The sequence below is a fragment of the Lactuca virosa genome, chromosome 1 (genome assembly GCF_052849685.1).
Source record: "Lactuca virosa cultivar CGN04683 chromosome 1, Lactuca_virosa_CGN04683_v6, whole genome shotgun sequence".
NCBI lineage: Eukaryota > Viridiplantae > Streptophyta > Magnoliopsida > Asterales > Asteraceae > Lactuca > Lactuca virosa.
This window is the reverse complement of record NC_136426.1, coordinates 262,960,529-262,984,067: the sequence shown is the minus strand read 5'-3', so window position 1 is coordinate 262,984,067 and position 23,539 is coordinate 262,960,529. Positions and strand designations below refer to the sequence as shown.

The 23,539-nt window shown below is 47.4% G+C and overlaps 68 non-coding genes across 68 annotated transcripts; all 68 read right to left on the bottom strand.

The window, feature by feature from the left end:
* Positions 1-14: 14 nt before the first annotated feature.
* Positions 15-133, bottom strand: LOC145154359 (5S ribosomal RNA). Its single transcript, XR_013734834.1, has one exon. It is a non-coding gene; the product is annotated as a 5S ribosomal RNA (ribosomal RNA).
* A 229-nt stretch (positions 134-362) lies between these two features.
* Positions 363-481, bottom strand: LOC145143942 (5S ribosomal RNA). The gene has a single exon (XR_013724968.1). It is a non-coding gene; the product is annotated as a 5S ribosomal RNA (ribosomal RNA).
* A 231-nt stretch (positions 482-712) lies between these two features.
* LOC145143941 (5S ribosomal RNA) lies at positions 713-831 on the bottom strand. Its single transcript, XR_013724967.1, has one exon. It is a non-coding gene; the product is annotated as a 5S ribosomal RNA (ribosomal RNA).
* Positions 832-1,060: 229 nt separating this feature from the next.
* On the bottom strand, positions 1,061-1,179 carry LOC145153060 (5S ribosomal RNA). Its single transcript, XR_013733588.1, has one exon. It is a non-coding gene; the product is annotated as a 5S ribosomal RNA (ribosomal RNA).
* Positions 1,180-1,405: 226 nt separating this feature from the next.
* Positions 1,406-1,524, bottom strand: LOC145154060 (5S ribosomal RNA). Its single transcript, XR_013734544.1, has one exon. It is a non-coding gene; the product is annotated as a 5S ribosomal RNA (ribosomal RNA).
* Positions 1,525-1,753: 229 nt separating this feature from the next.
* LOC145154059 (5S ribosomal RNA) lies at positions 1,754-1,872 on the bottom strand. Its single transcript, XR_013734543.1, has one exon. It is a non-coding gene; the product is annotated as a 5S ribosomal RNA (ribosomal RNA).
* Positions 1,873-2,101: 229 nt separating this feature from the next.
* LOC145143940 (5S ribosomal RNA) lies at positions 2,102-2,220 on the bottom strand. The gene has a single exon (XR_013724966.1). It is a non-coding gene; the product is annotated as a 5S ribosomal RNA (ribosomal RNA).
* Positions 2,221-2,452: 232 nt separating this feature from the next.
* Positions 2,453-2,571, bottom strand: LOC145156055 (5S ribosomal RNA). Its single transcript, XR_013736480.1, has one exon. It is a non-coding gene; the product is annotated as a 5S ribosomal RNA (ribosomal RNA).
* A 232-nt stretch (positions 2,572-2,803) lies between these two features.
* On the bottom strand, positions 2,804-2,922 carry LOC145146885 (5S ribosomal RNA). The gene has a single exon (XR_013727809.1). It is a non-coding gene; the product is annotated as a 5S ribosomal RNA (ribosomal RNA).
* A 229-nt stretch (positions 2,923-3,151) lies between these two features.
* Positions 3,152-3,270, bottom strand: LOC145143939 (5S ribosomal RNA). The gene has a single exon (XR_013724965.1). It is a non-coding gene; the product is annotated as a 5S ribosomal RNA (ribosomal RNA).
* A 229-nt stretch (positions 3,271-3,499) lies between these two features.
* Positions 3,500-3,618, bottom strand: LOC145153059 (5S ribosomal RNA). Its single transcript, XR_013733587.1, has one exon. It is a non-coding gene; the product is annotated as a 5S ribosomal RNA (ribosomal RNA).
* Positions 3,619-3,844: 226 nt separating this feature from the next.
* Positions 3,845-3,963, bottom strand: LOC145145511 (5S ribosomal RNA). Its single transcript, XR_013726480.1, has one exon. It is a non-coding gene; the product is annotated as a 5S ribosomal RNA (ribosomal RNA).
* A 229-nt stretch (positions 3,964-4,192) lies between these two features.
* Positions 4,193-4,311, bottom strand: LOC145143938 (5S ribosomal RNA). Its single transcript, XR_013724964.1, has one exon. It is a non-coding gene; the product is annotated as a 5S ribosomal RNA (ribosomal RNA).
* A 231-nt stretch (positions 4,312-4,542) lies between these two features.
* On the bottom strand, positions 4,543-4,661 carry LOC145153451 (5S ribosomal RNA). Its single transcript, XR_013733959.1, has one exon. It is a non-coding gene; the product is annotated as a 5S ribosomal RNA (ribosomal RNA).
* Positions 4,662-4,893: 232 nt separating this feature from the next.
* On the bottom strand, positions 4,894-5,012 carry LOC145146873 (5S ribosomal RNA). The gene has a single exon (XR_013727797.1). It is a non-coding gene; the product is annotated as a 5S ribosomal RNA (ribosomal RNA).
* Positions 5,013-5,241: 229 nt separating this feature from the next.
* Positions 5,242-5,360, bottom strand: LOC145143936 (5S ribosomal RNA). Its single transcript, XR_013724963.1, has one exon. It is a non-coding gene; the product is annotated as a 5S ribosomal RNA (ribosomal RNA).
* Positions 5,361-5,589: 229 nt separating this feature from the next.
* LOC145154237 (5S ribosomal RNA) lies at positions 5,590-5,708 on the bottom strand. Its single transcript, XR_013734719.1, has one exon. It is a non-coding gene; the product is annotated as a 5S ribosomal RNA (ribosomal RNA).
* A 226-nt stretch (positions 5,709-5,934) lies between these two features.
* On the bottom strand, positions 5,935-6,053 carry LOC145146862 (5S ribosomal RNA). Its single transcript, XR_013727786.1, has one exon. It is a non-coding gene; the product is annotated as a 5S ribosomal RNA (ribosomal RNA).
* A 230-nt stretch (positions 6,054-6,283) lies between these two features.
* LOC145143935 (5S ribosomal RNA) lies at positions 6,284-6,402 on the bottom strand. Its single transcript, XR_013724962.1, has one exon. It is a non-coding gene; the product is annotated as a 5S ribosomal RNA (ribosomal RNA).
* Positions 6,403-6,633: 231 nt separating this feature from the next.
* On the bottom strand, positions 6,634-6,752 carry LOC145136096 (5S ribosomal RNA). Its single transcript, XR_013720230.1, has one exon. It is a non-coding gene; the product is annotated as a 5S ribosomal RNA (ribosomal RNA).
* Positions 6,753-6,981: 229 nt separating this feature from the next.
* Positions 6,982-7,100, bottom strand: LOC145147413 (5S ribosomal RNA). Its single transcript, XR_013728317.1, has one exon. It is a non-coding gene; the product is annotated as a 5S ribosomal RNA (ribosomal RNA).
* A 231-nt stretch (positions 7,101-7,331) lies between these two features.
* Positions 7,332-7,450, bottom strand: LOC145153450 (5S ribosomal RNA). The gene has a single exon (XR_013733958.1). It is a non-coding gene; the product is annotated as a 5S ribosomal RNA (ribosomal RNA).
* Positions 7,451-7,681: 231 nt separating this feature from the next.
* LOC145146851 (5S ribosomal RNA) lies at positions 7,682-7,800 on the bottom strand. Its single transcript, XR_013727775.1, has one exon. It is a non-coding gene; the product is annotated as a 5S ribosomal RNA (ribosomal RNA).
* Positions 7,801-8,029: 229 nt separating this feature from the next.
* LOC145143934 (5S ribosomal RNA) lies at positions 8,030-8,148 on the bottom strand. Its single transcript, XR_013724961.1, has one exon. It is a non-coding gene; the product is annotated as a 5S ribosomal RNA (ribosomal RNA).
* A 229-nt stretch (positions 8,149-8,377) lies between these two features.
* LOC145154236 (5S ribosomal RNA) lies at positions 8,378-8,496 on the bottom strand. Its single transcript, XR_013734718.1, has one exon. It is a non-coding gene; the product is annotated as a 5S ribosomal RNA (ribosomal RNA).
* A 226-nt stretch (positions 8,497-8,722) lies between these two features.
* Positions 8,723-8,841, bottom strand: LOC145146839 (5S ribosomal RNA). The gene has a single exon (XR_013727764.1). It is a non-coding gene; the product is annotated as a 5S ribosomal RNA (ribosomal RNA).
* A 229-nt stretch (positions 8,842-9,070) lies between these two features.
* On the bottom strand, positions 9,071-9,189 carry LOC145148093 (5S ribosomal RNA). Its single transcript, XR_013728992.1, has one exon. It is a non-coding gene; the product is annotated as a 5S ribosomal RNA (ribosomal RNA).
* Positions 9,190-9,420: 231 nt separating this feature from the next.
* On the bottom strand, positions 9,421-9,539 carry LOC145144335 (5S ribosomal RNA). The gene has a single exon (XR_013725346.1). It is a non-coding gene; the product is annotated as a 5S ribosomal RNA (ribosomal RNA).
* Positions 9,540-9,768: 229 nt separating this feature from the next.
* LOC145143932 (5S ribosomal RNA) lies at positions 9,769-9,887 on the bottom strand. The gene has a single exon (XR_013724959.1). It is a non-coding gene; the product is annotated as a 5S ribosomal RNA (ribosomal RNA).
* A 231-nt stretch (positions 9,888-10,118) lies between these two features.
* LOC145153449 (5S ribosomal RNA) lies at positions 10,119-10,237 on the bottom strand. Its single transcript, XR_013733957.1, has one exon. It is a non-coding gene; the product is annotated as a 5S ribosomal RNA (ribosomal RNA).
* A 233-nt stretch (positions 10,238-10,470) lies between these two features.
* LOC145146827 (5S ribosomal RNA) lies at positions 10,471-10,589 on the bottom strand. The gene has a single exon (XR_013727753.1). It is a non-coding gene; the product is annotated as a 5S ribosomal RNA (ribosomal RNA).
* Positions 10,590-10,818: 229 nt separating this feature from the next.
* Positions 10,819-10,937, bottom strand: LOC145143931 (5S ribosomal RNA). Its single transcript, XR_013724958.1, has one exon. It is a non-coding gene; the product is annotated as a 5S ribosomal RNA (ribosomal RNA).
* Positions 10,938-11,166: 229 nt separating this feature from the next.
* On the bottom strand, positions 11,167-11,285 carry LOC145153056 (5S ribosomal RNA). Its single transcript, XR_013733585.1, has one exon. It is a non-coding gene; the product is annotated as a 5S ribosomal RNA (ribosomal RNA).
* A 226-nt stretch (positions 11,286-11,511) lies between these two features.
* Positions 11,512-11,630, bottom strand: LOC145143930 (5S ribosomal RNA). Its single transcript, XR_013724957.1, has one exon. It is a non-coding gene; the product is annotated as a 5S ribosomal RNA (ribosomal RNA).
* Positions 11,631-11,862: 232 nt separating this feature from the next.
* On the bottom strand, positions 11,863-11,981 carry LOC145146815 (5S ribosomal RNA). Its single transcript, XR_013727742.1, has one exon. It is a non-coding gene; the product is annotated as a 5S ribosomal RNA (ribosomal RNA).
* Positions 11,982-12,211: 230 nt separating this feature from the next.
* Positions 12,212-12,330, bottom strand: LOC145146804 (5S ribosomal RNA). The gene has a single exon (XR_013727731.1). It is a non-coding gene; the product is annotated as a 5S ribosomal RNA (ribosomal RNA).
* Positions 12,331-12,559: 229 nt separating this feature from the next.
* LOC145146793 (5S ribosomal RNA) lies at positions 12,560-12,678 on the bottom strand. Its single transcript, XR_013727720.1, has one exon. It is a non-coding gene; the product is annotated as a 5S ribosomal RNA (ribosomal RNA).
* Positions 12,679-12,908: 230 nt separating this feature from the next.
* On the bottom strand, positions 12,909-13,027 carry LOC145143929 (5S ribosomal RNA). Its single transcript, XR_013724956.1, has one exon. It is a non-coding gene; the product is annotated as a 5S ribosomal RNA (ribosomal RNA).
* Positions 13,028-13,256: 229 nt separating this feature from the next.
* LOC145143928 (5S ribosomal RNA) lies at positions 13,257-13,375 on the bottom strand. Its single transcript, XR_013724955.1, has one exon. It is a non-coding gene; the product is annotated as a 5S ribosomal RNA (ribosomal RNA).
* Positions 13,376-13,604: 229 nt separating this feature from the next.
* LOC145155657 (5S ribosomal RNA) lies at positions 13,605-13,723 on the bottom strand. Its single transcript, XR_013736086.1, has one exon. It is a non-coding gene; the product is annotated as a 5S ribosomal RNA (ribosomal RNA).
* Positions 13,724-13,949: 226 nt separating this feature from the next.
* On the bottom strand, positions 13,950-14,068 carry LOC145146781 (5S ribosomal RNA). Its single transcript, XR_013727708.1, has one exon. It is a non-coding gene; the product is annotated as a 5S ribosomal RNA (ribosomal RNA).
* Positions 14,069-14,297: 229 nt separating this feature from the next.
* Positions 14,298-14,416, bottom strand: LOC145143927 (5S ribosomal RNA). The gene has a single exon (XR_013724954.1). It is a non-coding gene; the product is annotated as a 5S ribosomal RNA (ribosomal RNA).
* A 230-nt stretch (positions 14,417-14,646) lies between these two features.
* LOC145146769 (5S ribosomal RNA) lies at positions 14,647-14,765 on the bottom strand. Its single transcript, XR_013727697.1, has one exon. It is a non-coding gene; the product is annotated as a 5S ribosomal RNA (ribosomal RNA).
* A 229-nt stretch (positions 14,766-14,994) lies between these two features.
* Positions 14,995-15,113, bottom strand: LOC145146757 (5S ribosomal RNA). Its single transcript, XR_013727686.1, has one exon. It is a non-coding gene; the product is annotated as a 5S ribosomal RNA (ribosomal RNA).
* Positions 15,114-15,343: 230 nt separating this feature from the next.
* LOC145143926 (5S ribosomal RNA) lies at positions 15,344-15,462 on the bottom strand. Its single transcript, XR_013724953.1, has one exon. It is a non-coding gene; the product is annotated as a 5S ribosomal RNA (ribosomal RNA).
* A 229-nt stretch (positions 15,463-15,691) lies between these two features.
* Positions 15,692-15,810, bottom strand: LOC145143925 (5S ribosomal RNA). Its single transcript, XR_013724952.1, has one exon. It is a non-coding gene; the product is annotated as a 5S ribosomal RNA (ribosomal RNA).
* Positions 15,811-16,039: 229 nt separating this feature from the next.
* On the bottom strand, positions 16,040-16,158 carry LOC145155655 (5S ribosomal RNA). Its single transcript, XR_013736084.1, has one exon. It is a non-coding gene; the product is annotated as a 5S ribosomal RNA (ribosomal RNA).
* A 226-nt stretch (positions 16,159-16,384) lies between these two features.
* Positions 16,385-16,503, bottom strand: LOC145146746 (5S ribosomal RNA). Its single transcript, XR_013727675.1, has one exon. It is a non-coding gene; the product is annotated as a 5S ribosomal RNA (ribosomal RNA).
* A 229-nt stretch (positions 16,504-16,732) lies between these two features.
* LOC145143924 (5S ribosomal RNA) lies at positions 16,733-16,851 on the bottom strand. The gene has a single exon (XR_013724951.1). It is a non-coding gene; the product is annotated as a 5S ribosomal RNA (ribosomal RNA).
* A 230-nt stretch (positions 16,852-17,081) lies between these two features.
* LOC145146734 (5S ribosomal RNA) lies at positions 17,082-17,200 on the bottom strand. The gene has a single exon (XR_013727664.1). It is a non-coding gene; the product is annotated as a 5S ribosomal RNA (ribosomal RNA).
* A 232-nt stretch (positions 17,201-17,432) lies between these two features.
* Positions 17,433-17,551, bottom strand: LOC145146722 (5S ribosomal RNA). The gene has a single exon (XR_013727653.1). It is a non-coding gene; the product is annotated as a 5S ribosomal RNA (ribosomal RNA).
* Positions 17,552-17,780: 229 nt separating this feature from the next.
* LOC145143923 (5S ribosomal RNA) lies at positions 17,781-17,899 on the bottom strand. Its single transcript, XR_013724950.1, has one exon. It is a non-coding gene; the product is annotated as a 5S ribosomal RNA (ribosomal RNA).
* Positions 17,900-18,128: 229 nt separating this feature from the next.
* Positions 18,129-18,247, bottom strand: LOC145146710 (5S ribosomal RNA). Its single transcript, XR_013727642.1, has one exon. It is a non-coding gene; the product is annotated as a 5S ribosomal RNA (ribosomal RNA).
* Positions 18,248-18,476: 229 nt separating this feature from the next.
* Positions 18,477-18,595, bottom strand: LOC145148705 (5S ribosomal RNA). The gene has a single exon (XR_013729577.1). It is a non-coding gene; the product is annotated as a 5S ribosomal RNA (ribosomal RNA).
* A 231-nt stretch (positions 18,596-18,826) lies between these two features.
* LOC145146699 (5S ribosomal RNA) lies at positions 18,827-18,945 on the bottom strand. The gene has a single exon (XR_013727631.1). It is a non-coding gene; the product is annotated as a 5S ribosomal RNA (ribosomal RNA).
* A 231-nt stretch (positions 18,946-19,176) lies between these two features.
* Positions 19,177-19,295, bottom strand: LOC145146688 (5S ribosomal RNA). The gene has a single exon (XR_013727620.1). It is a non-coding gene; the product is annotated as a 5S ribosomal RNA (ribosomal RNA).
* A 229-nt stretch (positions 19,296-19,524) lies between these two features.
* Positions 19,525-19,643, bottom strand: LOC145143920 (5S ribosomal RNA). The gene has a single exon (XR_013724948.1). It is a non-coding gene; the product is annotated as a 5S ribosomal RNA (ribosomal RNA).
* Positions 19,644-19,872: 229 nt separating this feature from the next.
* On the bottom strand, positions 19,873-19,991 carry LOC145146676 (5S ribosomal RNA). Its single transcript, XR_013727609.1, has one exon. It is a non-coding gene; the product is annotated as a 5S ribosomal RNA (ribosomal RNA).
* A 231-nt stretch (positions 19,992-20,222) lies between these two features.
* On the bottom strand, positions 20,223-20,341 carry LOC145143919 (5S ribosomal RNA). The gene has a single exon (XR_013724947.1). It is a non-coding gene; the product is annotated as a 5S ribosomal RNA (ribosomal RNA).
* Positions 20,342-20,571: 230 nt separating this feature from the next.
* LOC145146663 (5S ribosomal RNA) lies at positions 20,572-20,690 on the bottom strand. Its single transcript, XR_013727597.1, has one exon. It is a non-coding gene; the product is annotated as a 5S ribosomal RNA (ribosomal RNA).
* A 231-nt stretch (positions 20,691-20,921) lies between these two features.
* Positions 20,922-21,040, bottom strand: LOC145146652 (5S ribosomal RNA). The gene has a single exon (XR_013727586.1). It is a non-coding gene; the product is annotated as a 5S ribosomal RNA (ribosomal RNA).
* A 229-nt stretch (positions 21,041-21,269) lies between these two features.
* Positions 21,270-21,388, bottom strand: LOC145143918 (5S ribosomal RNA). The gene has a single exon (XR_013724946.1). It is a non-coding gene; the product is annotated as a 5S ribosomal RNA (ribosomal RNA).
* Positions 21,389-21,617: 229 nt separating this feature from the next.
* On the bottom strand, positions 21,618-21,736 carry LOC145146640 (5S ribosomal RNA). The gene has a single exon (XR_013727575.1). It is a non-coding gene; the product is annotated as a 5S ribosomal RNA (ribosomal RNA).
* A 229-nt stretch (positions 21,737-21,965) lies between these two features.
* Positions 21,966-22,084, bottom strand: LOC145148447 (5S ribosomal RNA). Its single transcript, XR_013729331.1, has one exon. It is a non-coding gene; the product is annotated as a 5S ribosomal RNA (ribosomal RNA).
* A 230-nt stretch (positions 22,085-22,314) lies between these two features.
* LOC145146629 (5S ribosomal RNA) lies at positions 22,315-22,433 on the bottom strand. Its single transcript, XR_013727564.1, has one exon. It is a non-coding gene; the product is annotated as a 5S ribosomal RNA (ribosomal RNA).
* Positions 22,434-22,664: 231 nt separating this feature from the next.
* On the bottom strand, positions 22,665-22,783 carry LOC145146617 (5S ribosomal RNA). Its single transcript, XR_013727553.1, has one exon. It is a non-coding gene; the product is annotated as a 5S ribosomal RNA (ribosomal RNA).
* Positions 22,784-23,012: 229 nt separating this feature from the next.
* On the bottom strand, positions 23,013-23,131 carry LOC145143917 (5S ribosomal RNA). The gene has a single exon (XR_013724945.1). It is a non-coding gene; the product is annotated as a 5S ribosomal RNA (ribosomal RNA).
* A 229-nt stretch (positions 23,132-23,360) lies between these two features.
* Positions 23,361-23,479, bottom strand: LOC145143740 (5S ribosomal RNA). The gene has a single exon (XR_013724770.1). It is a non-coding gene; the product is annotated as a 5S ribosomal RNA (ribosomal RNA).
* Between the last annotated feature and the right edge of the window lie 60 nt (positions 23,480-23,539).

The following is a 23,539-nucleotide window of genomic DNA, read 5'->3' as shown; positions in this document are numbered from 1 at the left end:
GACAACGAAAAAGGGGGGTGCAACACGAGGACTTCCCAGGGGGTCACCCATCCTAGTACTACCCTCGCCCAAGCACGCTTAACTGCGGAGTTCTGATGGGATCCGGTGCATTAGTGCTGGTATGATCGCACTCGAAATACTATCCATGCTTATTGCTTGTATGTCTTAAAAGACGCAGAACCTCCTTTGTTTTCGTACGCGAGGCGTGGGACCCACGTGACCGATCGGCTCCGTTCCAAAAATACGAAGACCATGAACCATGAAATGGAGGCCACCCGAGCATAGAAATAGCAAGAAAGAAAAAAAAACAAAAAAAAACAGCACGTAAAATCTAAAAAAACGCAAACGGACAACGAAAAAGGGGGGTGCAACACGAGGACTTCCCAGGGGGTCACCCATCCTAGTACTACTCTCGCCCAAGCACGCTTAACTGCGGAGTTCTGATGGGATTCGGTGCATTAGTGCTGGTATGATCGCACCCAAAATACTATCCATGCTTATTGCTTGTATGTCTTAAAAGACGCAGAACCTCCTTTGTTTTCGTACGCGAGGCGTGGGACCCACGTGACCGATCGGTTCCGTTCCAAAAATACGAAGACCATGAACCATGAAACGGAGGCCACCCGAGCATAGAAATAGCAAGAAAGAAAAAAAAACAAAAAAAAAAACCGCACGTAAAATCTAAAAAAACGCAAACGGACAACGAAAAAGGGGGGTGCAACACGAGGACTTCCCAGGGGGTCACCCATCCTAGTACTACTCTCGCCCAAGCACGCTTAACTGCGGAGTTCTGATGGGATTCGGTGCATTAGTGCTGGTATGATCGCACCCAAAATACTATCCATGCTTATTGCTTGTATGTCTTAAAAGACGCAGAAACTCCTTTGTTTTCGTACGCGAGGCGTGGGACCCACGTGACCGATCAGCTCCGTTCCAAAAATACGAAGACCATCAACCATGAAGCGGAGGCCACCCGAGCATAGAAATAGCAAGAAAGAAAAAAAAAACAAAAAAAAACCGCACGTAAAATCTAAAAAAACGCAAACGGACAACGAAAAAGGGGGTGCAACACGAGGACTTCCCATGGGGTCACCCATCCTAGTACTACTCTCGCCCAAGCACGCTTAACTGCGGAGTTCTGATGGGATCCGGTGCATTAGTGCTGGTATGATCGCACCCGAAATACTGTCCATGCTTATTGCTTGTATGTCTTAAAAGACACAGAACCTCCTTTGTTTTCGTACGCGAGGCGTGGGACCCACGTGACCGATCGGCTCCGTTCCAAAAATACGAAGACCATGAACCATGAAACGGAGGCCACCCGAGCATAGAAATAGCAAGAAAAAAAAACAAAAAAAAAACCGCACGTAAAATCTAAAAAAACGCAAACGGACAACGAAAAAGGGGGGTGCAACACGAGGACTTCCCAGGGGGTCACCCATCCTAGTACTACTCTCGCCCAAGCACACTTAACTGCGGAGTTCTGATGGGATCCGGTGCATTAGTGCTGGTATGATCGCACCCGAAATACTATCCATGCTTATTGCTTGTATGTCTTAAAAGACGCAGAACCTCCTTTGTTTTCGTACGCGAGGCGTGGGACCCACCTGACCGATCGGCTCCGTTCCAAAAATACGAAGACCATGAACCATGAAATGGAGGCCACCCGAGCATAGAAATAGCAAGAAAGAAAAAAAAACAAAAAAAAACCGCACGTAAAATCTAAAAAAACGCAAACGGACAACGAAAAAGGGGGGTGCAACACGAGGACTTCCCAGGGGGTCACCCATCCTAGTACTACTCTCGCCCAAGCACACTTAACTGCGGAGTTCTGATGGGATCCGGTGCATTAGTGCTGGTATGATCGCACCCGAAATACTATCCATGCTTATTGCTTGTATGTCTTAAAAGACGCAGAACCTCCTTTGTTTTCGTACGCGAGGCGTGGGACCCACCTGACCGATCGGCTCCGTTCCAAAAATACGAAGACCATGAACCATGAAATGGAGGCCACCCGAGCATAGAAATAGCAAGAAAGAAAAAAAAACAAAAAAAAACCGCACGTAAAATCTAAAAAAACGCAAACGGACAACGAAAAAGGGGGGTGCAACACGAGGACTTCCCAGGGGGTCACCCATCCTAGTACTACTCTCGCCCAAGCACGCTTAACTGCGGAGTTCTGATGGGATTCGGTGCATTAGTGCTGGTATGATCGCACCCAAAATACTATCCATGCTTATTGCTTGTATGTCTTAAAAGACGCAGAACCTCCTTTGTTTTCGTACGCGAGGCGTGGGACCCACGTGACCGATCGGTTCCGTTCCAAAAATACGAAGACCATGAACCATGAAACGGAGGCCACCCGAGCATAGAAATAGCAAGAAAGAAAAAAAAAACAAAAAAAAAAACCGCACGTAAAATCTAAAAAAACGCAAACGGACAACGAAAAAGGGGGGTGCAACACGAGGACTTCCCAAGGGGTCACCCATCCTAGTACTACCCTCGCCCAAGCACGCTTAACTGCGGAGTTCTGATGGGATCCGGTGCATTAGTGCTGGTATGATCGCACCCGAAATACTATCCATGCTGATTGCTTGTATGTCTAAAAAGACGGAGAACCTCCTTTGTTTTCGTACGCGAGGCGTGGGACCCACGTGACCGATCGGCTCCGTTCCAAAAATACGAAGACCATGAACCATGAAACGGAGGCCACCCGAGCATAGAAATAGCAAGAAAGAAAAAAAAAACAAAAAAAAAACCGCACGTAAAATCTAAAAAAACGCAAACGGACAACGAAAAAGGGGGGGTGCAACACGAGGACTTCCCAGGGGGTCACCCATCCTAGTACTACTCTCGCCCAAGCACGCTTAACTGCGGAGTTCTGATGGGATCCGGTGCATTAGTGCTGGTATGATCGCACCCGAAATACTATCCATGCTTATTGCTTGTATGTCTTAAAAGACGCAGAACCTCCTTTGTTTTCGTACGCGAGGCGTGGGACCCACGTGACCGATCGGCTCCGTTCCAAAAATACGAAGACCATGAACCATGAAACGGAGGCCACCCGAGCATAGAAATAGCAAGAAAGAAAAAAAAACAAAAAAAAACCGCACGTAAAATCTAAAAAAACGCAAACGGACAACGAAAAAGGGGGGTGCAACACGAGGACTTCCCAGGGGGTCACCCATCCTAGTACTACTCTCGCCCAAGCACGCTTAACTGCGGAGTTCTGATGGGATTCGGTGCATTAGTGCTGGTATGATCGCACCCAAAATACTATCCATGCTTATTGCTTGTATGTCTTAAAAGACGCAGAAACTCCTTTGTTTTCGTACGCGTGGCGTGGGACCCACGTGACCGATCAGCTCCGTTCCAAAAATACGAAGACCATCAACCATGAAGCGGAGGCCACCCGAGCATAGAAATAGCAAGAAAGAAAAAAAAAACAAAAAAAAACCGCACGTAAAATCTAAAAAAACGCAAACGGACAACGAAAAAGGGGGTGCAACACGAGGACTTCCCATGGGGTCACCCATCCTAGTACTACTCTCGCCCAAGCACGCTTAACTGCGGAGTTCTGATGGGATCCGGTGCATTAGTGCTGGTATGATCGCACCCGAAATACTGTCCATGCTTATTGCTTGTATGTCTTAAAAGACACAGAACCTCCTTTGTTTTCGTACGCGAGGCGTGGGACCCACGTGACCGATCGGCTCCGTTCCAAAAATACGAAGACCATGAACCATGAAACGGAGGCCACCCGAGCATAGAAATAGCAAGAAAAAAAAACAAAAAAAAAACCGCACGTAAAATCTAAAAAAACGCAAACGGACAACGAAAAAGGGGGGTGCAACACGAGGACTTCCCAGGGGGTCACCCATCCTAGTACTACTGTCGCCCAAGCACGCTTAACTGCGGAGTTCTGATGGGATCCGGTGCATTAGTGCTGGTATGATCGCACCCGAAATACTATCCATGCTTATTGCTTGTATGTCTTAAAAGACGCAGAACCTCCTTTGTTTTCGTACGCGAGGCGTGGGACCCACCTGACCGATCGGCTCCGTTCCAAAAATACGAAGACCATGAACCATGAAATGGAGGCCACCCGAGCATAGAAATAGCAAGAAAGAAAAAAAAACAAAAAAAAACCGCACGTAAAATCTAAAAAAACGCAAACGGACAACGAAAAAGGGGGGTGCAACACGAGGACTTCCCAGGGGGTCACCCATCCTAGTACTACTCTCGCCCAAGCACGCTTAACTGCGGAGTTCTGATGGGATTCGGTGCATTAGTGCTGGTATGATCGCACCCAAAATACTATCCATGCTTATTGCTTGTATGTCTTAAAAGACGCAGAACCTCCTTTGTTTTCGTACGCGAGGCGTGGGACCCACGTGACCGATCGGTTCCGTTCCAAAAATACGAAGACCATGAACCATGAAACGGAGGCCACCCGAGCATAGAAATAGCAAGAAAGAAAAAAAAAACAAAAAAAAAACCGCACGTAAAATCTAAAAAAACGCAAACGGACAACGAAAAAGGGGGGTGCAACACGAGGACTTCCCAAGGGGTCACCCATCCTAGTACTACTCTCGCCCAAGCACGCTTAACTGCGGAGTTCTGATGGGATCCGGTGCATTAGTGCTGGTATGATCGCACCCGAAATACTATCCATGCTGATTGCTTGTATGTCTAAAAAGACGGAGAACCTCCTTTGTTTTCGTACGCGAGGCGTGGGACCCACGTGACCGATCGGCTCCGTTCCAAAAATACGAAGACCATGAACCATGAAACGGAGGCCACCCGAGCATAGAAATAGCAAGAAAGAAAAAAAAAACAAAAAAAAAACCGCACGTAAAATCTAAAAAAACGCAAACGGACAACGAAAAAGGGGGGGTGCAACACGAGGACTTCCCAGGGGGTCACCCATCCTAGTACTACTCTCGCCCAAGCACGCTTAACTGCGGAGTTCTGATGGGATCCGGTGCATTAGTGCTGGTATGATCGCACCCGAAATACTATCCATGCTTATTGCTTGTATGTCTTAAAAGACGCAGAACCTCCTTTGTTTTCGTACGCGAGGCGTGGGACCCACGTGACCGATCGGCTCCGTTCCAAAAATACGAAGACCATGAACCATGAAACGGAGGCCACCCGAGCATAGAAATAGCAAGAAAGAAAAAAAAACAAAAAAAAACCGCACGTAAAATCTAAAAAAACGCAAACGGACAACGAAAAAGGGGGGTGCAACACGAGGACTTCCCAGGGGGTCACCCATCCTAGTACTACTCTCGCCCAAGCACGCTTAACTGCGGAGTTCTGATGGGATTCGGTGCATTAGTGCTGGTATGATCGCACCCAAAATACTATCCATGCTTATTGCTTGTATGTCTTAAAAGACGCAGAAACTCCTTTGTTTTCGTACGCGAGGCGTGGGACCCACGTGACCGATCAGCTCCGTTCCAAAAATACGAAGACCATCAACCATGAAGCGGAGGCCACCCGAGCATAGAAATAGCAAGAAAGAAAAAAAAAACAAAAAAAAACCGCACGTAAAATCTAAAAAAACGCAAACGGACAACGAAAAAGGGGGTGCAACACGAGGACTTCCCATGGGGTCACCCATCCTAGTACTACTCTCGCCCAAGCACGCTTAACTGCGGAGTTCTAATGGGATCCGGTGCATTAGTGCTGGTATGATCGCACCCGAAATACTGTCCATGCTTATTGCTTGTATGTCTTAAAAGACACAGAACCTCCTTTGTTTTCGTACGCGAGGCGTGGGACCCACGTGACCGATCGGCTCCGTTCCAAAAATACGAAGACCATGAACCATGAAACGGAGGCCACCCGAGCATAGAAATAGCAAGAAAAAAAAAACAAAAAAAAACCGCACGTAAAATCTAAAAAAACGCAAACGGACAACGAAAAAGGGGGGTGCAACACGAGGACTTCCCAGGGGGTCACCCATCCTAGTACTACTCTCGCCCAAGCACGCTTAACTGCGGAGTTCTGATGGGATCCGGTGCATTAGTGCTGGTATGATCGCACCCGAAATACTATCCATGCTTATTGCTTGTATGTCTTAAAAGACGCAGAACCTCCTTTGTTTTCGTACGCGAGGCGTGGGACCCACCTGACCGATCGGCTCCGTTCCAAAAATACGAAGACCATGAACCATGAAATGGAGGCCACCTGAGCATAGAAATAGCAAGAAAGAAAAAAAAAACAAAAAAAAACCGCACGTAAAATCTAAAAAAACGCAAACGGACAACGAAAAAGGGGGGTGCAACACGAGGACTTCCCAGGGGGTCACCCATCCTAGTACTACTCTCGCCCAAGCACGCTTAACTGCGGAGTTCTGATGGGATTCGGTGCATTAGTGCTGGTATGATCGCACCCAAAATACTATCCATGCTTATTGCTTGTATGTCTTAAAAGACGCAGAACCTCCTTTGTTTTCGTACGCGAGGCGTGGGACCCACGTGACCGATCGGTTCCGTTCCAAAAATACGAAGACCATGAACCATGAAACGGAGGCCACCCGAGCATAGAAATAGCAAGAAAGAAAAAAAAAACAAAAAAAAAACCGCACGTAAAATCTAAAAAAACGCAAACGGACAACGAAAAAGGGGGGTGCAACACGAGGACTTCCCAGGGGGTCACCCATCCTAGTACTACTCTCGCCCAAGCATGCTTAACTGCGGAGTTCTGATGGGATCCGGTGCATTAGTGCTGGTATGATCGCACCCGAAATACTATCCATGCTTATTGCTTGTATGTCTTAAAAGACGCAGAACCTCCTTTGTTTTCGTACGCGAGGCGTGGGACCCACCTGACCGATCGGCTCCGTTCCAAAAATACGAAGACCATGAACCATGAAATGGAGGCCACCCGAGCATAGAAATAGCAAGAAAGAAAAAAAAACAAAAAAAAACCACACGTAAAATCTAAAAAAACGCAAACGGACAACGAAAAAGGGGGGTGCAACACGAGGACTTCCCAGGGGGTCACCCATCCTAGTACTACTCTCGACCAAGCACGCTTAACTGCGGAGTTCTGATGGGATTCGGTGCATTAGTGCTGGTATGATCGCACCCAAAATACTATCCATGCTTATTGCTTGTATGTCTTAAAAGACGCAGAACCTCCTTTGTTTTCGTACGCGAGGCGTGGGACCCACGTGACCGATCGGTTCCGTTCCAAAAATACGAAGACCATGAACCATGAAACGGAGGCCACCCGAGCATAGAAATAGCAAGAAAGAAAAAAAAAACAAAAAAAAAACCGCACGTAAAATCTAAAAAAACGCAAACGGACAACGAAAAAGGGGGGTGCAACACGAGGACTTCCCAAGGGGTCACCCATCCTAGTACTACTCTCGCCCAAGCACGCTTAACTGCGGAGTTCTGATGGGATCCGGTGCATTAGTGCTGGTATGATCGCACCCGAAATACTATCCATGCTGATTGCTTGTATGTCTAAAAAGACGGAGAACCTCCTTTGTTTTCGTACGCGAGGCGTGGGACCCACGTGACCGATCGGCTCCGTTCCAAAAATACGAAGACCATGAACCATGAAACGGAGGCCACCCGAGCATAGAAATAGCAAGAAAGAAAAAAAAACAAAAAAAAAACCGCACGTAAAATCTAAAAAAACGCAAACGGACAACGAAAAAGGGGGGGTGCAACACGAGGACTTCCCAGGGGGTCACCCATCCTAGTACTACTCTCGCCCAAGCACGCTTAACTGCGGAGTTCTGATGGGATCCGGTGCATTAGTGCTGGTATGATCGCACCCGAAATACTATCCATGCTTATTGCTTGTATGTCTTAAAAGACGCAGAACCTCCTTTGTTTTCGTACGCGAGGCGTGGGACCCACGTGACCGATCGGCTCCGTTCCAAAAATACGAAGACCATGAACCATGAAACGGAGGCCACCCGAGCATAGAAATAGCAAGAAAGAAAAAAAAACAAAAAAAAACCGCACGTAAAATCTAAAAAAACGCAAACGGACAACGAAAAAGGGGGGTGCAACACGAGGACTTCCCAGGGGGTCACCCATCCTAGTACTACTCTCGCCCAAGCACGCTTAACTGCGGAGTTCTGATGGGATTCGGTGCATTAGTGCTGGTATGATCGCACCCAAAATACTATCCATGCTTATTGCTTGTATGTCTTAAAAGACGCAGAAACTCCTTTGTTTTCGTACGCGAGGCGTGGGACCCACGTGACCGATCAGCTCCGTTCCAAAAATACGAAGACCATCAACCATGAAGCGGAGGCCACCCGAGCATAGAAATAGCAAGAAAGAAAAAAAAAACAAAAAAAAACCGCACGTAAAATCTAAAAAAACGCAAACGGACAACGAAAAAGGGGGTGCAACACGAGGACTTCCCATGGGGTCACCCATCCTAGTACTACTCTCGCCCAAGCACGCTTAACTGCGGAGTTCTAATGGGATCCGGTGCATTAGTGCTGGTATGATCGCACCCGAAATACTGTCCATGCTTATTGCTTGTATGTCTTAAAAGACACAGAACCTCCTTTGTTTTCGTACGCGAGGCGTGGGACCCACGTGACCGATCGGCTCCGTTCCAAAAATACGAAGACCATGAACCATGAAACGGAGGCCACCCGAGCATAGAAATAGCAAGAAAAAAAAAACAAAAAAAAACCGCACGTAAAATCTAAAAAAACGCAAACGGACAACGAAAAAGGGGGGTGCAACACGAGGACTTCCCAGGGGGTCACCCATCCTAGTACTACTCTCGCCCAAGCACGCTTAACTGCGGAGTTCTGATGGGATCCGGTGCATTAGTGCTGGTATGATCGCACCCGAAATACTATCCATGCTTATTGCTTGTATGTCTTAAAAGACGCAGAACCTCCTTTGTTTTCGTACGCGAGGCGTGGGACCCACCTGACCGATCGGCTCCGTTCCAAAAATACGAAGACCATGAACCATGAAATGGAGGCCACCCGAGCATAGAAATAGCAAGAAAGAAAAAAAAACAAAAAAAAACCGCACGTAAAATCTAAAAAAACGCAAACGGACAACGAAAAAGGGGGGTGCAACACGACGACTTCCCAGGGGGTCACCCATCCTAGTACTACTCTCGCCCAAGCACGCTTAACTGCGGAGTTCTGATGGGATTCGGTGCATTAGTGCTGGTATGATCGCACCCAAAATACTATCCATGCTTATTGCTTGTATGTCTTAAAAGACGCAGAACCTCCTTTGTTTTCGTACGCGAGGCGTGGGACCCACGTGACCGATCGGTTCCGTTCCAAAAATACGAAGACCATGAACCATGAAACGGAGGCCACCCGAGCATAGAAATAGCAAGAAAGAAAAAAAAAACAAAAAAAAAACCGCACGTAAAATCTAAAAAAACGCAAACGGACAACGAAAAAGGGGGGTGCAACACGAGGACTTACCAGGGGGTCACCCATCCTAGTACTACTCTCGCCCAAGCACGCTTAACTGCGGAGTTCTGATGGGATCCGGTGCATTAGTGCTGGTATGATCGCACCCGAAATACTATCCATGCTTATTGCTTGTATGTCTTAAAAGACGCAGAACCTCCTTTGTTTTCGTACGCGAGGCGTGGGACCCACCTGACCGATCGGCTCCGTTCCAAAAATACGAAGACCATGAACCATGAAATGGAGGCCACCCGAGCATAGAAATAGCAAGAAAGAAAAAAAAACAAAAAAAAACCGCACGTAAAATCTAAAAAAACGCAAACGGACAACGAAAAAGGGGGGTGCAACACGAGGACTTCCCAGGGGGTCACCCATCCTAGTACTACTCTCGCCCAAGCACGCTTAACTGCGGAGTTCTGATGGGATTCGGTGCATTAGTGCTGGTATGATCGCACCCAAAATACTATCCATGCTTATTGCTTGTATGTCTTAAAAGACGCAGAACCTCCTTTGTTTTCGTACGCGAGGCGTGGGACCCACGTGACCGATCGGTTCCGCTCCAAAAATACGAAGACCATGAACCATGAAACGGAGGCCACCCGAGCATAGAAATAGCAAGAAAGAAAAAAAAACAAAAAAAAAAACCGCACGTAAAATCTAAAAAAACGCAAACGGACAACGAAAAAGGGGGGTGCAACACGAGGACTTCCCAAGGGGTCACCCATCCTAGTACTACTCTCGCCCAAGCACGCTTAACTGCGGAGTTCTGATGGGATCCGGTGCATTAGTGCTGGTATGATCGCACCCGAAATACTATCCATGCTGATTGCTTGTATGTCTAAAAAGACGGAGAACCTCCTTTGTTTTCGTACGCGAGGCGTGGGACCCACGTGACCGATCGGCTCCGTTCCAAAAATACGAAGACCATGAACCATGAAACGGAGGCCACCCGAGCATAGAAATAGCAAGAAAGAAAAAAAAAAACAAAAAAAAAACCGCACGTAAAATCTAAAAAAACGCAAACGGACAACGAAAAAGGGGGGGTGCAACACGAGGACTTCCCAGGGGGTCACCCATCCTAGTACTACTCTCGCCCAAGCACGCTTAACTGCGGAGTTCTGATGGGATCCGGTGCATTAGTGCTGGTATGATCGCACCCGAAATACTATCCATGCTTATTGCTTGTATGTCTTAAAAGACGCAGAACCTCCTTTGTTTTCGTACGCGAGGCGTGGGACCCACGTGACCGATCGGCTCCGTTCCAAAAATACGAAGACCATGAACCATGAAACGGAGGCCACCCGAGCATAGAAATAGCAAGAAAGAAAAAAAAACAAAAAAAAACCGCACGTAAAATCTAAAAAAACGCAAACGGACAACGAAAAAGGGGGGTGCAACACGAGGACTTCCCAGGGGGTCACCCATCCTAGTACTACTCTCGCCCAAGCACGCTTAACTGCGGAGTTCTGATGGGATTCGGTGCATTAGTGCTGGTATGATCGCACCCAAAATACTATCCATGCTTATTGCTTGTATGTCTTAAAAGACGCAGAAACTCCTTTGTTTTCGTACGCGAGGCGTGGGACCCACGTGACCGATCAGCTCCGTTCCAAAAATACGAAGACCATCAACCATGAAGCGGAGGCCACCTGAGCATAGAAATAGCAAGAAAGAAAAAAAAAACAAAAAAAAACCGCACGTAAAATCTAAAAAAACGCAAACGGACAACGAAAAAGGGGGTGCAACACGAGGACTTCCCATGGGGTCACCCATCCTAGTACTACTCTCGCCCAAGCACGCTTAACTGCGGAGTTCTGATGGGATCCGGTGCATTAGTGCTGGTATGATCGCACCCGAAATATTGTCCATGCTTATTGCTTGTATGTCTTAAAAGACACAGAACCTCCTTTGTTTTCGTACGCGAGGCGTGGGACCCACGTGACCGATCGGCTCCGTTCCAAAAATACGATGACCATGAACCATGAAACGGAGGCCACCCGAGCATAGAAATAGCAAGAAAAAAAAAACAAAAAAAAACCGCACGTAAAATCTAAAAAAACGCAAACGGACAACGAAAAAGGGGGGTGCAACACGAGGACTTCCCAGGGGGTCACCCATCCTAGTACTACTCTCGCCCAAGCACGCTTAACTGCGGAGTTCTGATGGGATTCGGTGCATTAGTGCTGGTATGATCGCACCCGAAATACTATCCATGCTTATTGCTTGTATGTCTTAAAAGACGCAGAACCTCCTTTGTTTTCGTACGCGAGGCGTGGGACCCACCTGACCGATCGGCTCCGTTCCAAAAATACGAAGACCATGAACCATGAAACGGAGGCCACCCGAGCATAGAAATAGCAAGAAAGAAAAAAAAACAAAAAAAAAAAACCGCACGTAAAATCTAAAAAAACGCAAACGGACAACGAAAAAGGGGGGTGCAACACGAGGACTTCCCAGGGGGTCACCCATCCTAGTACTACTCTCGCCCAAGCACGCTTAACTGCGGAGTTCTGATGGGATCCGGTGCATTAGTGCTGGTATGATCGCACCCGAAATACTATCCATGCTTATTGCTTGTATGTCTTAAAAGACGGAGAACCTCCTTTGTTTTCGTACGCGAGGCGTGGGACCCACGTGACCGATCGGTTCCGTTCCAAAAATACGAAGACCATGAACCATGAAACGGAGGCCACCCGAGCATAGAAATAGCAAGAAAGAAAAAAAAAACAAAAAAAAACCGCACGTAAAATCTAAAAAAACGCAAACGGACAACGAAAAAGGGGGGTGCAACACGAGGACTTCCCAGGGGGTCACCCATCCTAGTACTACTCTCGCCCAAGCACGCTTAACTGCGGAGTTCTGATGGGATCCGGTGCATTAGTGCTGGTATGATCGCACCCGAAATACTATCCATGCTTATTGCTTGTATGTCTTAAAAGACGCAGAACCTCCTTTGTTTTCGTACGCGAGGCGTGGGACCCACGTGACCGATCGGCTCCGTTCCAAAAATACGAAGACCATGAACCATGAAACGGAGGCCACCCGAGCATAGAAATAGCAAGAAAGAAAAAAAAACAAAAAAAAACCGCACGTAAAATCTAAAAAAACGCAAACGGACAACGAAAAAGGGGGGTGCAACACGAGGACTTCCCAGGGGGTCACCCATCCTAGTACTACTCTCGCCCAAGCACGCTTAACTGCGGAGTTCTGATGGGATCCGGTGCATTAGTGCTGGTATGATCGCACCCGAAATACTATCCATGCTTATTGCTTGTATGTCTTAAAAGACGCAGAACCTCCTTTGTTTTCGTACGCGAGGCGTGGGACCCACGTGACCGATCGGCTCCGTTCCAAAAATACGAAGACCATGAACCATAGAAACGGAGGCCACCCGAGCATAGAAATAGCAAGAAAGAAAAAAAAACAAAAAAAAACCGCACGTAAAATCTAAAAAAACGCAAACGGACAACGAAAAAGGGGGGTGCAACACGAGGACTTCCCAGGGGGTCACCCATCCTAGTACTACTCTCGCCCAAGCACGCTTAACTGCGGAGTTCTGATGGGATTCGGTGCATTAGTGCTGGTATGATCGCACCCAAAATACTATCCATGCTTATTGCTTGTATGTCTTAAAAGACGCAGAACCTCCTTTGTTTTCGTACGCGAGGCGTGGGACCCACGTGACCGATCGGTTCCGTTCCAAAAATACGAAGACCATGAACCATGAAACGGAGGCCACCCGAGCATAGAAATAGCAAGAAAGAAAAAAAAACAAAAAAAAACCGCACGTAAAATCTAAAAAAACGCAAACGGACAACGAAAAAGGGGGGTGCAACACGAGGACTTCCCAGGGGGTCACCCATCCTAGTACTACTCTCGCCCAAGCACGCTTAACTGCGGAGTTCTGATGGGATTCGGTGCATTAGTGCTGGTATGATCGCACCCAAAATACTATCCATGCTTATTGCTTGTATGTCTTAAAAGACGCAGAAACTCCTTTGTTTTCGTACGCGAGGCGTGGGACCCACGTGACCGATCAGCTCCGTTCCAAAAATACGAAGACCATCAACCATGAAGCGGAGGCCACCTGAGCATAGAAATAGCAAGAAAGAAAAAAAAAACAAAAAAAAACCGCACGTAAAATCTAAAAAAACGCAAACGGACAACGAAAAAGGGGGTGCAACACGAGGACTTCCTATGGGGTCACCCATCCTAGTACTACTCTCGCCCAAGCACGCTTAACTGCGGAGTTCTGATGGGATCCGGTGCATTAGTGCTGGTATGATCGCACCCGAAATATTGTCCATGCTTATTGCTTGTATGTCTTAAAAGACACAGAACCTCCTTTGTTTTCGTACGCGAGGCGTGGGACCCACGTGACCGATCGGCTCCGTTCCAAAAATACGAAGACCATGAACCATGAAACGGAGGCCACCCGAGCATAGAAATAGCAAGAAAAAAAAAACAAAAAAAAACCGCACGTAAAATCTAAAAAAACGCAAACGGACAACGAAAAAGGGGGGTGCAACACGAGGACTTCCCAGGGGGTCACCCATCCTAGTACTACTCTCGCCCAAGCACGCTTAACTGCGGAGTTCTGATGGGATCCGGTGCATTAGTGCTGGTATGATCGCACCCGAAATACTATCCATGCTTATTGCTTGTATGTCTTAAAAGACGCAGAACCTCCTTTGTTTTCGTACGCGAGGCGTGGGACCCACCTGACCGATCGGCTCCGTTCCAAAAATACGAAGACCATGAACCATGAAATGGAGGCCACCCGAGCATAGAAATAGCAAGAAAGAAAAAAAAACAAAAAAAAACCGCACGTAAAATCTAAAAAAACGCAAACGGACAACGAAAAAGGGGGGTGCAACACGAGGACTTCCCAGGGGGTCACCCATCCTAGTACTACTCTCGCCCAAGCACGCTTAACTGCGGAGTTCTGATGGGATTCGGTGCATTAGTGCTGGTATGATCGCACCCAAAATACTATCCATGCTTATTGCTTGTATGTCTTAAAAGACGCAGAACCTCCTTTGTTTTCGTACGCGAGACGTGGGACCCACGTGACCGATCGGTTCCGTTCCAAAAATACGAAGACCATGAACCATGAAACGGAGGCCACCCGAGCATAGAAATAGCAAGAAAGAAAAAAAAACAAAAAAAAAACCGCATGTAAAATCTAAAAAAACGCAAACGGACAACGAAAAAGGGGGGTGCAACACGAGGACTTCCCAGGGGGTCACCCATCCTAGTACTACTCTCGCCCAAGCACGCTTAACTGCGGAGTTCTGATGGGATCCGGTGCATTAGTGCTGGTATGATCGCACCCGAAATACTATCCATGCTTATTGCTTGTATGTCTTAAAAGACGCAGAACCTCCTTTGTTTTCGTACGCGAGGCGTGGGACCCACGTGACCGATCGGCTCCGTTCCAAAAATACGAAGACCATGAACCATGAAACGGAGGCCACCCGAGCATAGAAATAGCAAGAAAGAAAAAAAAACAAAAAAAAACCGCACGTAAAATCTAAAAAAACGCAAACGGACAACGAAAAAGGGGGGTGCAACACGAGGACTTCCCAGGGGGTCACCCATCCTAGTACTACTCTCGCCCAAGCACGCTTAACTGCGGAGTTCTGATGGGATCCGGTGCATTAGTGCTGGTATGATCGCACCCGAAATACTATCCATGCTTATTGCTTGTATGTCTTAAAAGACGCAGAACCTCCTTTGTTTTCGTACGCGAGGCGTGGGACCCACGTGACCGATCGGCTCCGTTCCAAAAATACGAAGACCATGAACCATAGAAACGGAGGCCACCCGAGCATAGAAATAGCAAGAAAGAAAAAAAAACAAAAAAAAACCGCACGTAAAATCTAAAAAAACGCAAACGGACAACGAAAAAGGGGGGTGCAACACGAGGACTTCCCAGGGGGTCACCCATCCTAGTACTACTCTCGCCCAAGCACGCTTAACTGCGGAGTTCTGATGGGATTCGGTGCATTAGTGCTGGTATGATCGCACCCAAAATACTATCCATGCTTATTGCTTGTATGTCTTAAAAGACGCAGAACCTCCTTTGTTTTCGTACGCGAGGCGTGGGACCCACGTGACCGATCGGTTCCGTTCCAAAAATACGAAGACCATGAACCATGAAACGGAGGCCACCCGAGCATAGAAATAGCAAGAAAGAAAAAAAAACAAAAAAAAACCGCACGTAAAATCTAAAAAAACGCAAACGGACAACGAAAAAGGGGGGTGCAACACGAGGACTTCCCAGGGGGTCACCCATCCTAGTACTACTCTCGCCCAAGCACGCTTAACTGCGGAGTTCTGATGGGATTCGGTGCATTAGTGCTGGTATGATCGCACCCAAAATACTATCCATGCTTATTGCTTGTATGTCTTAAAAGACGCAGAAACTCCTTTGTTTTCGTACGCGAGGCGTGGGACCCACGTGACCGATCAGCTCCGTTCCAAAAATACGAAGACCATCAACCATGAAGCGGAGGCCACCTGAGCATAGAAATAGCAAGAAAGAAAAAAAAAACAAAAAAAAACCGCACGTAAAATCTAAAAAAACGCAAACGGACAACGAAAAAGGGGGTGCAACACGAGGACTTCCTATGGGGTCACCCATCCTAGTACTACTCTCGCCCAAGCACGCTTAACTGCGGAGTTCTGATGGGATCCGGTGCATTAGTGCTGGTATGATCGCACCCGAAATATTGTCCATGCTTATTGCTTGTATGTCTTAAAAGACACAGAACCTCCTTTGTTTTCGTACGCGAGGCGTGGGACCCACGTGACCGATCGGCTCCGTTCCAAAAATACGAAGACCATGAACCATGAAACGGAGGCCACCCGAGCATAGAAATAGCAAGAAAAAAAAAACAAAAAAAAACCGCACGTAAAATCTAAAAAAACGCAAACGGACAACGAAAAAGGGGGGTGCAACACGAGGACTTCCCAGGGGGTCACCCATCCTAGTACTACTCTCGCCCAAGCACGCTTAACTGCGGAGTTCTGATGGGATCCGGTGCATTAGTGCTGGTATGATCGCACCCGAAATACTATCCATGCTTATTGCTTGTATGTCTTAAAAGACGCAGAACCTCCTTTGTTTTCGTACGCGAGGCGTGGGACCCACCTGACCGATCGGCTCCGTTCCAAAAATACGAAGACCATGAACCATGAAATGGAGGCCACCCGAGCATAGAAATAGCAAGAAAGAAAAAAAAACAAAAAAAAACCGCACGTAAAATCTAAAAAAACGCAAACGGACAACGAAAAAGGGGGGTGCAACACGAGGACTTCCCAGGGGGTCACCCATCCTAGTACTACTCTCGCCCAAGCACGCTTAACTGCGGAGTTCTGATGGGATTCGGTGCATTAGTGCTGGTATGATCGCACCCAAAATACTATCCATGCTTATTGCTTGTATGTCTTAAAAGACGCAGAACCTCCTTTGTTTTCGTACGCGAGACGTGGGACCCACGTGACCGATCGGTTCCGTTCCAAAAATACGAAGACCATGAACCATGAAACGGAGGCCACCCGAGCATAGAAATAGCAAGAAAGAAAAAAAAACAAAAAAAAAACCGCATGTAAAATCTAAAAAAACGCAAACGGACAACGAAAAAGGGGGGTGCAACACGAGGACTTCCCAGGGGGTCACCCATCCTAGTACTACTCTCGCCCAAGCACGCTTAACTGCGGAGTTCTGATGGGATCCGGTGCATTAGTGCTGGTATGATCGCACCCGAAATACTATCCATGCTTATTGCTTGTATGTCTAAAAAGACGGAGAACCTCCTTTGTTTTCGTACGCGAGGCGTGGGACCCACGTGACCGATCGGCACCGTTCCAAAAATACGAAGACCATGAACCATGAAACGGAGGCCACCCGAGCATAGAAATAGCAAGAAAGAAAAAAAAAACAAAAAAAAAAACCGCACGTAAAATCTAAAAAAACGCAAACGGACAACGAAAAAGGGGGGTGCAACACGAGGACTTCCCAGGGGGTCACCCATCCTAGTACTACTCTCGCCCAAGCACGCTTAACTGCGGAGTTCTGATGGGATCCGGTGCATTAGTGCTGGTATGATCGCACCCGAAATACTATCCATGCTTATTGCTTGTATGTCTTAAAAGACGCAGAACCTCCTTTGTTTTCGTACGCGAGGCGTGGGACCCACGTGACCGATCGGCTCCGTTCCAAAAATACGAAGACCATGAACCATGAAACGGAGGCCACCCGAGCATAGAAATAGCAAGAAAGAAAAAAAAACAAAAAAAAACCGCACGTAAAATCTAAAAAAACGCAAACGGACAACGAAAAAGGGGGGTGCAACACGAGGACTTCCCAGGGGGTCACCCATCCTAGTACTACTCTCGCCCAAGCACGCTTAACTGCGGAGTTCTGATGGGATTCGGTGCATTAGTGCTGGTATGATCGCACCCAAACTACTATCCATGCTTATTGCTTGTATGTCTTAAAAGACGCAGAACCTCCTTTGTTTTCGTACGCGAGGCGTGGGACCCACGTGACCGATCGGTTCCGTTCCAAAAATACGAAGACCATGAACCATGAAACGGAGGCCACCCGAGCATAGAAATAGCAAGAAAGAAAAAAAAACAAAAAAAAACCGCACGTAAAATCTAAAAAAACGCAAACGGACAACGAAAAAGGGGGGTGCAACACGAGGACTTCCCAGGGGGTCACCCATCCTAGTACTACTCTCGCCCAAGCACGCTTAACTGCGGAGTTCTGATGGGATCCGGTGCATTAGTGCTGGTATGATCGCACCCGAAATACTATCCATGCTTATTGCTTGTATGTCTTAAAAGACGCAGAACCTCCTTTGTTTTCGTACGCGAGGCGTGGGACCCACCTGACCGATCGGCTCCGTTCCAAAAATACGAAGACCATGAACCATGAAATGGAGGCCACCCGAGCATAGAAATAGCAAGAAAGAAAAAAAAACAAAAAAAAACCGCACGTAAAATCTAAAAAAACGCAAACGGACAACGAAAAAGGGGGGTGGAACACGAGGACTTCCCAGGGGGTCACCCATCCTAGTACTACTCTCGCCCAAGCACGCTTAACTGCGGAGTTCTGATGGGATTCGGTGCATTAGTGCTGGTATGATCGCACCCAAAATACTATCCATGCTTATTGCTTGTATGTCTTAAAAGACGCAGAACCTCCTTTGTTTTCGTACGCGAGGCGTGGGACCCACGTGACCGATCGGTTCCGTTCCAAAAATACGAAGACCATGAACCATGAAACGGAGGCCACCCGAGCATAGAAATAGCAGGAAAGAAAAAAAAACAAAAAAAAAAACCGCACGTAAAATCTAAAAAAACGCAAACGGACAACGAAAAAGGGGGGTGCAACACGAGGACTTCCCAGGGGGTCACCCATCCTAGTACTACTCTCGCCCAAGCACGCTTAACTGCGGAGTTCTGATGGGATCCGGTGCATTAGTGCTGGTATGATCGCACCCGAAATACTATCCATGCTTATTGCTTGTATGTCTAAAAAGACGGAGAACCTCCTTTGTTTTCGTACGCGAGGCGTGGGACCCACGTGACCGATCGGCACCGTTCCAAAAATACGAAGACCATGAACCATGAAACGGAGGCCACCCGAGCATAGAAATAGCAAGAAAGAAAAAAAAAACAAAAAAAAAACCGCACGTAAAATCTAAAAAAACACAAACGGACAACGAAAAAGGGGGGTGCAACACGAGGACTTCCCAGGGGGTCACCCATCCTAGTACTACTCTCGCCCAAGCACGCTTAACTGCGGAGTTCTGATGGGATCCGGTGCATTAGTGCTGGTATGATCGCACCCGAAATACTATCCATGCTTATTGCTTGTATGTCTTAAAAGACGCAGAACCTCCTTTGTTTTCGTACGCGAGGCGTGGGACCCACGTGACCGATCGGCTCCGTTCCAAAAATACGAAGACCATGAACCATGAAACGGAGGCCACCCGAGCATAGAAATAGCAAGAAAGAAAAAAAAACAAAAAAAAACCGCACGTAAAATCTAAAAAAACGCAAACGGACAACGAAAAAGGGGGGTGCAACACGAGGACTTCCCAGGGGGTCACCCATCCTAGTACTACTCTCGCCCAAGCACGCTTAACTGCGGAGTTCTGATGGGATTCGGTGCATTAGTGCTGGTATGATCGCACCCAAAATACTATCCATGCTTATTGCTTGTATGTCTTAAAAGACGCAGAACCTCCTTTGTTTTCGTACGCGAGGCGTGGGACCCACGTGACCGATCGGTTCCGTTCCAAAAATACGAAGACCATGAACCATGAAACGGAGGCCACCCGAGCATAGAAATAGCAAGAAAGAAAAAAAAACAAAAAAAAACCGCACGTAAAATCTAAAAAAACGCAAACGGACAACGAAAAAGGGGGGTGCAACACGAGGACTTCCCAGGGGGTCACCCATCCTAGTACTACTCTCGCCCAAGCACGCTTAACTGCGGAGTTCTGATGGGATCCGGTGCATTAGTGCTGGTATGATCGCACCCGAAATACTATCCATGCTTATTGCTTGTATGTCTTAAAAGACGCAGAACCTCCTTTGTTTTCGTACGCGAGGCGTGGGACCCACCTGACCGATCGGTTCCGTTCCAAAAATACGAAGACCATGAACCATGAAATGGAGGCCACCCGAGCATAGAAATAGCAAGAAAGAAAAAAAAACAAAAAAAAAAACCGCACGTAAAATCTAAAAAAACGCAAACGGACAACGAAAAAGGGGGGTGCAACACGAGGACTTCCCAGGGGGTCACCCATCCTAGTACTACTCTCGCCCAAGCACGCTTAACTGCGGAGTTCTGATGGGATTCGGTGCATTAGTGCTGGTATGATCGCACCCAAAATACTATCCATGCTTATTGCTTGTATGTCTTAAAAGACGCAGAACCTCCTTTGTTTTCGTACGCGAGGCGTGGGACCCACGTGACCGATCGGTTCCGTTCCAAAAATACGAAGACCATGAACCATGAAACGGAGGCCACCCGAGCATAGAAATAGCAAGAAAGAAAAAAAAACAAAAAAAAAACCGCACGTAAAATCTAAAAAAACACAAACGGACAACGAAAAAGGGGGGTGCAACACGAGGACTTCCCAGGGGGTCACCCATCCTAGTACTACTCTCGCCCAAGCACGCTTAACTGCGGAGTTCTGATGGGATCCGGTGCATTAGTGCTGGTATGATCGCACCCGAAATACTATCCATGCTTATTGCTTGTATGTCTTAAAAGACGCAGAACCTCCTTTGTTTTCGTACGCGAGGCGTGGGACCCACGTGACCGATCGGCACCGTTCCAAAAATACGAAGACCATGAACCATGAAACGGAGGCCACCCGAGCATAGAAATAGCAAGAAAGAAAAAAAAAACAAAAAAAAAACCGCACGTAAAATCTAAAAAAACGCAAACGGACAACGAAAAAGGGGGGTGCAACACGAGGACTTCCCAGGGGGTCACCCATCCTAGTACTACTCTCGCCCAAGCACGCTTAACTGCGGAGTTCTGATGGGATCCGGTGCATTAGTGCTGGTATGATCGCACCCGAAATACTATCCATGCTTATTGCTTGTATGTCTTAAAAGACGCAGAACCTCCTTTGTTTTCGTACGCGAGGCGTGGGACCCACCTGACCGATCGGCTCCGTTCCAAAAATACGAAGACCATGAACCATGAAACGGAGGCCACCCGAGCATAGAAATAGCAAGAAAGAAAAAAAAACAAAAAAAAACCGCACGTAAAATCTAAAAAAACGCAAACGGACAACGAAAAAGGGGGGTGCAACACGAGGACTTCCCAGGGGGTCACCCATCCTAGTACTACTCTCGCCCAAGCACGCTTAACTGCGGAGTTCTGATGGGATTCGGTGCATTAGTGCTGGTATGATCGCACCCAAAATACTATCCATGCTTATTGCTTGTATGTCTTAAAAGACGCAGAACCTCCTTTGTTTTCGTACGCGAGACGTGGGACCCACGTGACCGATCGGTTCCGTTCCAAAAATACGAAGACCATGAACCATGAAACGGAGGCCACCCGAGCATAGAAATAGCAAGAAAGAAAAAAAAACAAAAAAAAACCGCACGTAAAATCTAAAAAAACGCAAACGGACAACGAAAAAGGGGGGTGCAACACGAGGACTTCCCAGGGGGTCACCCATCCTAGTACTACTCTCGCCCAAGCACGCTTAACTGCGGAGTTCTGATGGGATCCGGTGCATTAGTGCTGGTATGATCGCACCCGAAATACTATCCATGCTTATTGCTTGTATGTCTTAAAAGACGCAGAACCTCCTTTGTTTTCGTACGCGAGGCGTGGGACCCACCTGACCGATCGGCTCCGTTCCAAAAATACGAAGACCATGAACCATGAAATGGAGGCCACCCGAGCATAGAAATAGCAAGAAAGAAAAAAAAACAAAAAAAAACCGCACGTAAAATCTAAAAAAACGCAAACGGACAACGAAAAAGGGGGGTGGAACACGAGGACTTCCCAGGGGGTCACCCATCCTAGTACTACTCTCGCCCAAGCACGCTTAACTGCGGAGTTCTGATGGGATTCGGTGCATTAGTGCTGGTATGATCACACCCAAAATACTATCCATGCTTATTGCTTGTATGTCTTAAAAGACGCAGAACCTCCTTTGTTTTCGTACGCGAGGCGTGGGACCCACGTGACCGATCGGTTCCGTTCCAAAAATACGAAGACCATGAACCATGAAACGGAGGCCACCCGAGCATAGAAATAGCAGGAAAGAAAAAAAAACAAAAAAAAAACCGCACGTAAAATCTAAAAAAACGCAAACGGACAACGAAAAAGGGGGGTGCAACACGAGGACTTCCCAGGGGGTCACCCATCCTAGTACTACTCTCGCCCAAGCACGCTTAACTGCGGAGTTCTGATGGGATCCGGTGCATTAGTGCTGGTATGATCGCACCCGAAATACTATCCATGCTTATTGCTTGTATGTCTAAAAAGACGGAGAACCTCCTTTGTTTTCGTACGCGAGGCGTGGGACCCACGTGACCGATCGGCACCGTTCCAAAAATACGAAGACCATGAACCATGAAACGGAGGCCACCCGAGCATAGAAATAGCAAGAAAGAAAAAAAAAACAAAAAAAAAACCGCACGTAAAATCTAAAAAAACGCAAACGGACAACGAAAAAGGGGGGTGCAACACGAGGACTTCCCAGGGGGTCACCCATCCTAGTACTACTCTCGCCCAAGCACGCTTAACTGCGGAGTTCTGATGGGATCCGGTGCATTAGTGCTGGTATGATCGCACCCGAAATACTATCCATGCTTATTGCTTGTATGTCTTAAAAGACGCAGAACCTCCTTTGTTTTCGTACGCGAGGCGTGGGACCCACGTGACCGATCGGCTCCGTTCCAAAAATACGAAGACCATGAACCATGAAACGGAGGCCACCCGAGCATAGAAATAGCAAGAAAGAAAAAAAAACAAAAAAAAACCGCACGTAAAATCTAAAAAAACGCAAACGGACAACGAAAAAGGGGGGTGCAACACGAGGACTTCCCAGGGGGTCACCCATCCTAGTACTACTCTCGCCCAAGCACGCTTAACTGCGGAGTTCTGATGGGATTCGGTGCATTAGTGCTGGTATGATCGCACCCAAAATACTATCCATGCTTATTGCTTGTATGTCTTAAAAGACGCAGAACCTCCTTTGTTTTCGTACGCGAGGCGTGGGACCCACGTGACCGATCGGTTCCGTTCCAAAAATACGAAGACCATGAACCATGAAACGGAGGCCACCCGAGCATAGAAATAGCAAGAAAGAAAAAAAAACAAAAAAAAAACGCACGTAAAATCTAAAAAAACGCAAACGGACAACGAAAAAGGGGGGTGCAACACGAGGACTTCCCAGGGGGTCACCCATCCTAGTACTACTCTCGCCCAAGCACGCTTAACTGCGGAGTTCTGATGGGATCCGATGCATTAGTGCGGGTATGATCGCACCCGAAATACTATCCATGCTTATTGCTTGTATGTCTTAAAAGACGCAGAACCTCCTTTGTTTT